The sequence below is a fragment of the Hoplias malabaricus genome, unplaced genomic scaffold (genome assembly GCF_029633855.1).
Source record: "Hoplias malabaricus isolate fHopMal1 unplaced genomic scaffold, fHopMal1.hap1 scaffold_27, whole genome shotgun sequence".
NCBI lineage: Eukaryota > Metazoa > Chordata > Actinopteri > Characiformes > Erythrinidae > Hoplias > Hoplias malabaricus.
The window spans coordinates 1,692,905-1,705,912 of record NW_027101186.1 but is presented as its reverse complement, the minus strand read 5'-3'; positions in this window follow the sequence as shown (position 1 = coordinate 1,705,912).

Sequence of the window (13,008 nt, the reverse complement as noted above, 5' to 3'; positions counted from 1 at the left end):
TTACACAAAGGTGTGATTATTTTCAGCCTATCTCATCCCAAAGCTGAGATATGAGGACAAACTTAACTGGGATTTTCTCTCAATAGGTTTATTGGTGTTGAATATATTGGAATTAAATTTATGAGCTTTTTATACGTCCAATAAAGCAAAATACAGATGCAATGTAGGATATATTGGACTGACTAGGCTTTTCTGATTGCACCCTTCTACTCTTGTGTTTACTTAGCTTCACTGGAAGTAGGAATCCCATCATGAAATTTACAGTTATACATTTTATGCAGCAAAACATGTCCCTATATCTCAGCTTTGGGATGTGGTAGGGCAACAATTACCACACCACTGTCTTTGTCAGGACCTCCCTGACACACGGTGTGGGTTTGAAGAAGAGCTGAGGAGGTCACATATTTCACCCAAAAAAACACTAAGGGGTACCCCTTTGTGTTTTTTTAGACTCAATTTTTGACCGTCTCAGATTTCTTCCAAACCCACAGTGTTGATTAGGCAGGTCCTGACTTACACAAAGGTGTGATTATTTTCAGCCTATCTCATCCCAAAGCTGAGATATGAGGACAAACTTAACTGGGATTTTCTCTCCATAGGTTTATTGGTGTTGAATATATTGGAATTAAATTTATGAGCTTTTTATACGTCCAATAAAGCAAAATACAGATGCAATGTAGGATATATTGGACTGACTAGGCTTTTCTGATCACACCCTTCTACTCTTGTGTTTACTTAGCTTCACTGGAAGTAGGAATCCCATCATGAAATTTACAGTTATACATTTTATGCAGCAAAACATGTCCCTATATCTCAGCTTTGGGATGTGGTAGGGCAACAATTACCACACCACTGTCTTCGTCAGGACCTCCCTGACACACGGTGTGGGTTTGAAGAAGAGCTGAGGAGGTCACATATTTCACCCAAAAAAACACTAAGGGGTACCCCTTTGTGTTTTTTTAGACTCAATTTTTGACCGTCTCAGATTTCTTCCAAACTCACGGTGTTGATTAGGCAGGTCCTGACTTACACAAAGGTGTGATTATTTTCAGCCTATCTCATCCCAAAGCTGAGATATGAAGACAAACTTAACTGGGAATTTCTCTCAATAGGTTTATTGGTGTTGAATATATTGGAATTAAATTTATGAGCTTTTTATACGTCCAATAAAGCAAAATACAGATGCAATGTAGGATATATTGGACTGACTAGGCTTTTCTGATTGCACCTTTCTACTCTTGTGTTTACCTAGCTTCACTGGAAGTAGGAATCCCATCATGAAATTTACAGTTATACATTTTATGCAGCAAAACATGTCCCTATATCTCAGCTTTGGGATGTGGTAGGGCAACAATTACCACACCACTGTCTTCGTCAGGACCTCTCTGACACACGGTGTGGGTTTGAAGAAGAGCTGAGGAGGTCACATATTTCACCCAAAAAAACACTAAGGGGTACCCCTTTGTGTTTTTTTAGACTCAATTTTTGACCGTCTCAGATTTCTTCCAAACTCATGGTGTTGATTAGGCAGGTCCTGACTTACACAAAGGTGTGATTATTTTCAGCCTATCTCATCCCAAAGCTGAGATATGAGGACAAACTTAACTGGGATTTTCTCTCAATAGGTTTATTGGTGTTGAATATATTGGAATTAAATTTATGAGCTTGTTATATGTCCAATAAAGCAAAATACAGATGCAATGTAGGATATATTGGACTGACTAGGCTTTTCTGATTGCACCCTTCTACTCTTGTGTTTACCTAGCTTCACTGGAAGTAGGAATCCCATCATGAAATTTACAGTTATACATTTTATGCAGCAAAACATGTCCCTATATCTCAGCTTTGGGATGTGGTAGGGCAACAATTACCACACCACTGTCTTTGTCAGGACCTCCCTGACACATGGTGTGGGTTTGAAGAAGAGCTGAGGAGGTCACATATTTCACCCAAAAAAACACTAAGGGGTACCCCTTTGTGTTTTTTTAGACTCAATTTTTGACCGTCTCAGATTTCTTCCAAACTCATGGTGTTGATTAGGCAGGTCCTGACTTACACAAAGGTGTGATTATTTTCAGCCTATCTCATCCCGAAGCTGAGATATGAGGACAAACTTAACTGGGATTTTCTCTCAATAGGTTTATTGGTGTTGAATATATTGGAATTAAATTTATGAGCTTGTTATATGTCCAATAAAGCAAAATACAGATGCAATGTAGGATATATTGGACTGACTAGGCTTTTCTGATTGCACCCTTCTACTCTTGTGTTTACCTAGCTTCACTGGAAGTAGGAATCCCATCATGAAATTTACAGTTATACATTTTATGCAGCAAAACATGTCCCTATATCTCAGCTTTGGGATGTGGTAGGGCAAAAATTACCACACCACTGTCTTCGTCAGGACCTCTCTGACACACGGTGTGGGTTTGAAGAAGAGCTGAGGAGGTCACATATTTCACCCAAAAAAACACTAAGGGGTACCCCTTTGTGTTTTTTTAGACTCAATTTTTGACCGTCTCAGATTTCTTCCAAACTCACGGTGTTGATTAGGCAGGTCCTGACTTACACAAAGGTGTGATTATTTTCAGCCTATCTCATCCCAAAGCTGAGATATGAGGACAAACTTAACTGGGATTTTCTCTCAATAGGTTTATTGGTGTTGAATATATTGGAATTAAATTTATGAGCTTTTTATACGTCCAATAAAGCAAAATACAGATGCAATGTAGGATATATTGGACTGACTAGGCTTTTCTGATTGCACCCTTCTACTCTTGTGTTTACTTAGCTTCACTGGAAGTAGGAATCCCATCATGAAATTTACAGTTATACATTTTATGCAGCAAAACATGTCCCTATATCTCAGCTTTGGGATGTGGTAGGGCAACAATTACCACACCACTGTCTTTGTCAGGACCTCCCTGACACACGGTGTGGGTTTGAAGAAGAGCTGAGGAGGTCACATATTTCACCCAAAAAAACACTAAGGGGTACCCCTTTGTGTTTTTTTAGACTCAATTTTTGACCGTCTCAGATTTCTTCAAAACCCACAGTGTTGATTAGGCAGGTCCTGACTTACACAAAGGTGTGATTATTTTCAGCCTATCTCATCCCAAAGCTGAGATATGAGGACAAACTTAACTGGGATTTTCTCTCCATAGGTTTATTGGTGTTGAATATATTGGAATTAAATTTATGAGCTTTTTATACGTCCAATAAAGCAAAATACAGATGCAATGTAGGATATATTGGACTGACTAGGCTTTTCTGATTGCACCTTTCTACTCTTGTGTTTACCTAGCTTCACTGGAAGTAGGAATCCCATCATGAAATTTACAGTTATACATTTTATGCAGCAAAACATGTCCCTATATCTCAGCTTTGGGATGTGGTAGGGCAAAAATTACCACACCACTGTCTTCGTCAGGACCTCTCTGACACATGGTGTGGGTTTGAAGAAGAGCTGAGGAGGTCACATATTTCACCCAAAAAAACACTAAGGGGTACCCCTTTGTGTTTTTTTAGACTCAATTTTTGACCGTCTCAGATTTCTTCCAAACTCATGGTGTTGATTAGGCAGGTCCTGACTTACACAAAGGTGTGATTATTTTCAGCCTATCTCATCCCAAAGCTGAGATATGAGGACAAACTTAACTGGGATTTTCTCTCAATAGGTTTATTGGTGTTGAATATATTGGAATTAAATTTATGAGCTTGTTATATGTCCAATAAAGCAAAATACAGATGCAATGTAGGATATATTGGACTGACTAGGCTTTTCTGATTGCACCCTTCTACTCTTGTGTTTACCTAGCTTCACTGGAAGTAGGAATCACATCATGAAATTTACAGTTATACATTTTATGCAGCAAAACATGTCCCTATATCTCAGCTTTGGGATGTGGTAGGGCAAAAATTACCACACCACTGTCTTCGTCAGGACCTCTCTGACACACGGTGTGGGTTTGAAGAAGAGCTGAGGAGGTCACATATTTCACCCAAAAAAACACTAAGGGGTACCCCTTTGAGTTTTTTTAGACTCAATTTTTGACCGTCTCAGATTTCTTCCAAACTCACGGTGTTGATTAGGCAGGTCCTGACTTACACAAAGGTGTGATTATTTTCAGCCTATCTCATCCCAAAGCTGAGATATGAGGACAAACTTAACTGGGATTTTCTCTCAATAGGTTTATTGGTGTTGAATATATTGGAATTAAATTTATGAGCTTTTTATACGTCCAATAAAGCAAAATACAGATGCAATGTAGGATATATTGGACTGACTAGGCTTTTCTGATTGCACCCTTCTACTCTTGTGTTTACTTAGCTTCACTGGAAGTAGGAATCCCATCATGAAATTTACAGTTATACATTTTATGCAGCAAAACATGTCCCTATATCTCAGCTTTGGGATGTGGTAGGGCAACAATTACCACACCACTGTCTTTGTCAGGACCTCCCTGACACACGGTGTGGGTTTGAAGAAGAGCTGAGGAGGTCACATATTTCACCCAAAAAAACACTAAGGGGTACCCCTTTGTGTTTTTTTAGACTCAATTTTTGACCGTCTCAGATTTCTTCCAAACTCATGGTGTTGATTAGGCAGGTCCTGACTTACACAAAGGTGTGATTATTTTCAGCCTATCTCATCCCAAAGCTGAGATATGAGGACAAACTTAACTAGGATTTTCTCTCAATAGGTTTATTGGTGTTGAATATATTGGAATTAAATTTATGAGCTTGTTATATGTCCAATAAAGCAAAATACAGATGCAATGTAGGATATATTGGACTGACTAGGCTTTTCTGATCGCACCCTTCTACTCTTGTGTTTACCTAGCTTCACTGGAAGTAGGAATCCCATCATGAAATTTACAGTTATACATTTTATGCAGCAAAACATGTCCCTATATCTCAGCTTTGGGATGTGGTAGGGCAAAAATTACCACACCACTGTCTTCGTCAGGACCTCTCTGACACACGGTGTGGGTTTGAAGAAGAGCTGAGGAGGTCACATATTTCACCCAAAAAAACACTAAGGGGTACCCCTTTGTGTTTTTTTAGACTCAATTTTTGACCGTCTCAGATTTCTTCCAAACTCACGGTGTTGATTAGGCAGGTCCTGACTTACACAAAGGTGTGATTATTTTCAGCCTATCTCATCCCAAAGCTGAGATATGAGGACAAACTTAACTGGGATTTTCTCTCAATAGGTTTATTGGTGTTGAATATATTGGAATTAAATTTATGAGCTTTTTATACGTCCAATAAAGCAAAATACAGATGCAATGTAGGATATATTGGACTGACTAGGCTTTTCTGATTGCACCCTTCTACTCTTGTGTTTACTTAGCTTCACTGGAAGTAGGAATCCCATCATGAAATTTACAGTTATACATTTTATGCAGCAAAACATGTCCCTATATCTCAGCTTTGGGATGTGGTAGGGCAACAATTACCACACCACTGTCTTCGTCAGGACCTCTCTGACACATGGTGTGGGTTTGAAGAAGAGCTGAGGAGGTCACATATTTCACCCAAAAAAACACTAAGGGGTACCCCTTTGTGTTTTTTTAGACTCAATTTTTGACCGTCTCAGATTTCTTCCAAACTCATGGTGTTGATTAGGCAGGTCCTGACTTACACAAAGGTGTGATTATTTTCAGCCTATCTCATCCCAAAGCTGAGATATGAGGACAAACTTAACTGGGATTTTCTCTCAATAGGTTTATTGGTGTTGAATATATTGGAATTAAATTTATGAGCTTGTTATATGTCCAATAAAGCAAAATACAGATGCAATGTAGGATATATTGGACTGACTAGGCTTTTCTGATTGCACCCTTCTACTCTTGTGTTTACCTAGCTTCACTGGAAGTAGGAATCACATCATGAAATTTACAGTTATACATTTTATGCAGCAAAACATGTCCCTATATCTCAGCTTTGGGATGTGGTAGGGCAAAAATTACCACACCACTGTCTTTGTCAGGACCTCCCTGACACACGGTGTGGGTTTGAAAAAGAGCTGAGGAGGTCACATATTTCACCCAAAAAAACACTAAGGGGTACCCCTTTGTGTTTTTTTAGACTCAATTTTTGACCGTCTCAGATTTCTTCCAAACCCACAGTGTTGATTAGGCAGGTCCTGACTTACACAAAGGTGTGATTATTTTCAGCCTATCTCATCCCAAAGCTGAGATATGAGGACAAACTTAACTGGGATTTTCTCTCCATAGGTTTATTGGTGTTGAATATATTGGAATTAAATTTATGAGCTTTTTATACGTCCAATAAAGCAAAATACAGATGCAATGTAGGATATATTGGACTGACTAGGCTTTTCTGATCACACCCTTCTACTCTTGTGTTTACTTAGCTTCACTGGAAGTAGGAATCCCATCATGAAATTTACAGTTATACATTTTATGCAGCAAAACATGTCCCTATATCTCAGCTTTGGGATGTGGTAGGGCAACAATTACCACACCACTGTCTTTGTCAGGACCTCCCTGACACACGGTGTGGGTTTGAAGAAGAGCTGAGGAGGTCACATATTTCACCCAAAAAAACACTAAGGGGTACCCCTTTGTGTTTTTTTAGACTCAATTTTTGACCGTCTCAGATTTCTTCCAAACTCACGGTGTTGATTAGGCAGGTCCTGACTTACACAAAGGTGTGATTATTTTCAGCCTATCTCATCCCAAAGCTGAGATATGAAGACAAACTTAACTGGGAATTTCTCTCAATAGGTTTATTGGTGTTGAATATATTGGAATTAAATTTATGAGCTTTTTATACGTCCAATAAAGCAAAATACAGATGCAATGTAGGATATATTGGACTGACTAGGCTTTTCTGATTGCACCTTTCTACTCTTGTGTTTACCTAGCTTCACTGGAAGTAGGAATCCCATCATGAAATTTACAGTTATACATTTTATGCAGCAAAACATGTCCCTATATCTCAGCTTTGGGATGTGGTAGGGCAACAATTACCACACCACTGTCTTTGTCAGGACCTCCCTGACACACGGTGTGGGTTTGAAAAAGAGCTGAGGAGGTCACATATTTCACCCAAAAAAACACTAAGGGGTACCCCTTTGTGTTTTTTTAGACTCAATTTTTGACCGTCTCAGATTTCTTCAAAACCCACAGTGTTGATTAGGCAGGTCCTGACTTACACAAAGGTGTGATTATTTTCAGCCTATCTCATCCCAAAGCTGAGATATGAGGACAAACTTAACTGGGATTTTCTCTCCATAGGTTTATTGGTGTTGAATATATTGGAATTAAATTTATGAGCTTTTTATACGTCCAATAAAGCAAAATACAGATGCAATGTAGGATATATTGGACTGACTAGGCTTTTCTGATTGCACCTTTCTACTCTTGTGTTTACCTAGCTTCACTGGAAGTAGGAATCCCATCATGAAATTTACAGTTATACATTTTATGCAGCAAAACATGTCCCTATATCTCAGCTTTGGGATGTGGTAGGGCAAAAATTACCACACCACTGTCTTCGTCAGGACCTCTCTGACACACGGTGTGGGTTTGAAGAAGAGCTGAGGAGGTCACATATTTCACCCAAAAAACACTAAGGGGTACCCCTTTGTGTTTTTTTAGACTCAATTTTTGACCGTCTCAGATTTCTTCCAAACTCATGGTGTTGATTAGGCAGGTCCTGACTTACACAAAGGTGTGATTATTTTCAGCCTATCTCATCCCAAAGCTGAGATATGAGGACAAACTTAACTGGGATTTTCTCTCAATAGGTTTATTGGTGTTGAATATATTGGAATTAAATTTATGAGCTTGTTATATGTCCAATAAAGCAAAATACAGATGCAATGTAGGATATATTGGACTGACTAGGCTTTTCTGATCGCACCCTTCTACTCTTGTGTTTACTTAGCTTCACTGGAAGTAGGAATCCCATCATGAAATTTACAGTTATACATTTTATGCAGCAAAACATGTCCCTATATCTCAGCTTTGGGATGTGGTAGGGCAACAATTACCACACCACTGTCTTTGTCAGGACCTCCCTGACACACGGTGTGGGTTTGAAGAAGATCTGAGGAGGTCACATATTTCACCCAAAAAACACTAAGGGGTACCCCAATGTATTTTTTAGACTCAATTTTTGACCGTCTCAGATTTCTTCCAAACTCACGGTGTTGATTAGGCAGGTCCTGACTTACACAAAGGTGTGATTATTTTCAGCCTATCTCATCCCAAAGCTGAGATATGAGGACAAACTTAACTGGGAATTTCTCTCAATAGGTTTATTGGTGTTGAATATATTGGAATTAAATTTATGAGCTTTTTATACGTCCAATAAAGCAAAATACAGATGCAATGTAGGATATATTGGACTGACTAGGCTTTTCTGATCGCACCCATCTACTCTTGTGTTTACCTAGCTTCACTGGAAGTAGGAATCCCATCATGAAATTTACAGTTATACATTTTATGCAGCAAAACATGTCCCTATATCTCAGCTTTGGGATGTGGTAGGGCAACAATTACCACACCACTGTCTTTGTCAGGACCTCCCTGACACATGGTGTGGGTTTGAAGAAGAGCTGAGGAGGTCACATATTTCACCCAAAAAAACACTAAGGGGTACCCCTTTGTGTTTTTTTAGACTCAAGTTTTGACCATCTCAGATATCTTCCAAACTCATGGTGTTGATTAGGCAGGTCCTGACTTACACAAAGGTGTGATTATTTTCAGCCTATCTCATCCCAAAGCTGAGATATGAGGACAAACTTAACTAGGATTTTCTCTCAATAGGTTTATTGGTGTTGAATATATTGGAATTAAATTTATGAGCTTGTTATATGTCCAATAAAGCAAAATACAGATGCAATGTAGGATATATTGGACTGACTAGGCTTTTCTGATCGCACCCTTCTACTCTTGTGTTTACCTAGCTTCACTGGAAGTAGGAATCCCATCATGAAATTTACAGTTATACATTTTATGCAGCAAAACATGTCCCTATATCTCAGCTTTGGGATGTGGTAGGGCAAAAATTACCACACCACTGTCTTCGTCAGGACCTCTCTGACACACGGTGTGGGTTTGAAGAAGAGCTGAGGAGGTCACATATTTCACCCAAAAAAACACTAAGGGGTACCCCTTTGTGTTTTTTTAGACTCAATTTTTGACCGTCTCAGATTTCTTCCAAACTCACGGTGTTGATTAGGCAGGTCCTGACTTACACAAAGGTGTGATTATTTTCAGCCTATCTCATCCCAAAGCTGAGATATGAGGACAAACTTAACTGGGATTTTCTCTCAATAGGTTTATTGGTGTTGAATATATTGGAATTAAATTTATGAGCTTTTTATACGTCCAATAAAGCAAAATACAGATGCAATGTAGGATATATTGGACTGACTAGGCTTTTCTGATTGCACCCTTCTACTCTTGTGTTTACTTAGCTTCACTGGAAGTAGGAATCCCATCATGAAATTTACAGTTATACATTTTATGCAGCAAAACATGTCCCTATATCTCAGCTTTGGGATGTGGTAGGGCAACAATTACCACACCACTGTCTTTGTCAGGACCTCCCTGACACACGGTGTGGGTTTGAAGAAGAGCTGAGGAGGTCACATATTTCACCCAAAAAAACACTAAGGGGTACCCCTTTGTGTTTTTTTAGACTCAATTTTTGACCGTCTCAGATTTCTTCCAAACCCACAGTGTTGATTAGGCAGGTCCTGACTTACACAAAGGTGTGATTATTTTCAGCCTATCTCATCCCAAAGCTGAGATATGAGGACAAACTTAACTGGGATTTTCTCTCCATAGGTTTATTGGTGTTGAATATATTGGAATTAAATTTATGAGCTTTTTATACGTCCAATAAAGCAAAATACAGATGCAATGTAGGATATATTGGACTGACTAGGCTTTTCTGATCACACCCTTCTACTCTTGTGTTTACTTAGCTTCACTGGAAGTAGGAATCCCATCATGAAATTTACAGTTATACATTTTATGCAGCAAAACATGTCCCTATATCTCAGCTTTGGGATGTGGTAGGGCAACAATTACCACACCACTGTCTTTGTCAGGACCTCCCTGACACACGGTGTGGGTTTGAAGAAGAGCTGAGGAGGTCACATATTTCACCCAAAAAAACACTAAGGGGTACCCCTTTGTGTTTTTTTAGACTCAATTTTTGACCGTCTCAGATTTCTTCCAAACTCACGGTGTTGATTAGGCAGGTCCTGACTTACACAAAGGTGTGATTATTTTCAGCCTATCTCATCCCAAAGCTGAGATATGAAGACAAACTTAACTGGGAATTTCTCTCAATAGGTTTATTGGTGTTGAATATATTGGAATTAAATTTATGAGCTTTTTATACGTCCAATAAAGCAAAATACAGATGCAATGTAGGATATATTGGACTGACTAGGCTTTTCTGATTGCACCTTTCTACTCTTGTGTTTACCTAGCTTCACTGGAAGTAGGAATCCCATCATGAAATTTACAGTTATACATTTTATGCAGCAAAACATGTCCCTATATCTCAGCTTTGGGATGTGGTAGGGCAAAAATTACCACACCACTGTCTTCGTCAGGACCTCTCTGACACACGGTGTGGGTTTGAAGAAGAGCTGAGGAGGTCACATATTTCACCCAAAAAACACTAAGGGGTACCCCTTTGTGTTTTTTTAGACTCAATTTTTGACCGTCTCAGATTTCTTCCAAACTCATGGTGTTGATTAGGCAGGTCCTGACTTACACAAAGGTGTGATTATTTTCAGCCTATCTCATCCCAAAGCTGAGATATGAGGACAAACTTAACTGGGATTTTCTCTCAATAGGTTTATTGGTGTTGAATATATTGGAATTAAATTTATGAGCTTGTTATATGTCCAATAAAGCAAAATACAGATGCAATGTAGGATATATTGGACTGACTAGGCTTTTCTGATCGCACCCTTCTACTCTTGTGTTTACTTAGCTTCACTGGAAGTAGGAATCCCATCATGAAATTTACAGTTATACATTTTATGCAGCAAAACATGTCCCTATATCTCAGCTTTGGGATGTGGTAGGGCAACAATTACCACACCACTGTCTTTGTCAGGACCTCCCTGACACACGGTGTGGGTTTGAAGAAGATCTGAGGAGGTCACATATTTCACCCAAAAAACACTAAGGGGTACCCCAATGTATTTTTTAGACTCAATTTTTGACCGTCTCAGATTTCTTCCAAACTCACGGTGTTGATTAGGCAGGTCCTGACTTACACAAAGGTGTGATTATTTTCAGCCTATCTCATCCCAAAGCTGAGATATGAGGACAAACTTAACTGGGAATTTCTCTCAATAGGTTTATTGGTGTTGAATATATTGGAATTAAATTTATGAGCTTTTTATACGTCCAATAAAGCAAAATACAGATGCAATGTAGGATATATTGGACTGACTAGGCTTTTCTGATCGCACCCATCTACTCTTGTGTTTACCTAGCTTCACTGGAAGTAGGAATCCCATCATGAAATTTACAGTTATACATTTTATGCAGCAAAACATGTCCCTATATCTCAGCTTTGGGATGTGGTAGGGCAACAATTACCACACCACTGTCTTTGTCAGGACCTCCCTGACACACGGTGTGGGTTTGAAGAAGAGCTGAGGAGGTCACATATTTCACCCAAAAAAACACTAAGGGGTACCCCTTTGTGTTTTTTTAGACTCAATTTTTGACCGTCTCAGATTTCTTCAAAACCCACAGTGTTGATTAGGCAGGTCCTGACTTACACAAAGGTGTGATTATTTTCAGCCTATCTCATCCCAAAGCTGAGATATGAGGACAAACTTAACTGGGATTTTCTCTCCATAGGTTTATTGGTGTTGAATATATTGGAATTAAATTTATGAGCTTTTTATACGTCCAATAAAGCAAAATACAGATGCAATGTAGGATATATTGGACTGACTAGGCTTTTCTGATTGCACCTTTCTACTCTTGTGTTTACCTAGCTTCACTGGAAGTAGGAATCCCATCATGAAATTTACAGTTATACATTTTATGCAGCAAAACATGTCCCTATATCTCAGCTTTGGGATGTGGTAGGGCAAAAATTACCACACCACTGTCTTCGTCAGGACCTCTCTGACACACGGTGTGGGTTTGAAGAAGAGCTGAGGAGGTCACATATTTCACCCAAAAAACACTAAGGGGTACCCCTTTGTGTTTTTTTAGACTCAATTTTTGACCGTCTCAGATTTCTTCCAAACTCATGGTGTTGATTAGGCAGGTCCTGACTTACACAAAGGTGTGATTATTTTCAGCCTATCTCATCCCAAAGCTGAGATATGAGGACAAACTTAACTGGGATTTTCTCTCAATAGGTTTATTGGTGTTGAATATATTGGAATTAAATTTATGAGCTTGTTATATGTCCAATAAAGCAAAATACAGATGCAATGTAGGATATATTGGACTGACTAGGCTTTTCTGATCGCACCCTTCTACTCTTGTGTTTACTTAGCTTCACTGGAAGTAGGAATCCCATCATGAAATTTACAGTTATACATTTTATGCAGCAAAACATGTCCCTATATCTCAGCTTTGGGATGTGGTAGGGCAACAATTACCACACCACTGTCTTTGTCAGGACCTCCCTGACACACGGTGTGGGTTTGAAGAAGAGCTGAGGAGGTCACATATTTCACCCAAAAAAACACTAAGGGGTACCCCTTTGTGTTTTTTTAGACTCAAGTTTTGACCATCTCAGATATCTTCCAAACTCATGGTGTTGATTAGGCAGGTCCTGACTTACACAAAGGTGTGATTATTTTCAGCCTATCTCATCCCAAAGCTGAGATATGAGGACAAACTTAACTAGGATTTTCTCTCAATAGGTTTATTGGTGTTGAATATATTGGAATTAAATTTATGAGCTTGTTATATGTCCAATAAAGCAAAATACAGATGCAATGTAGGATATATTGGACTGACTAGGCTT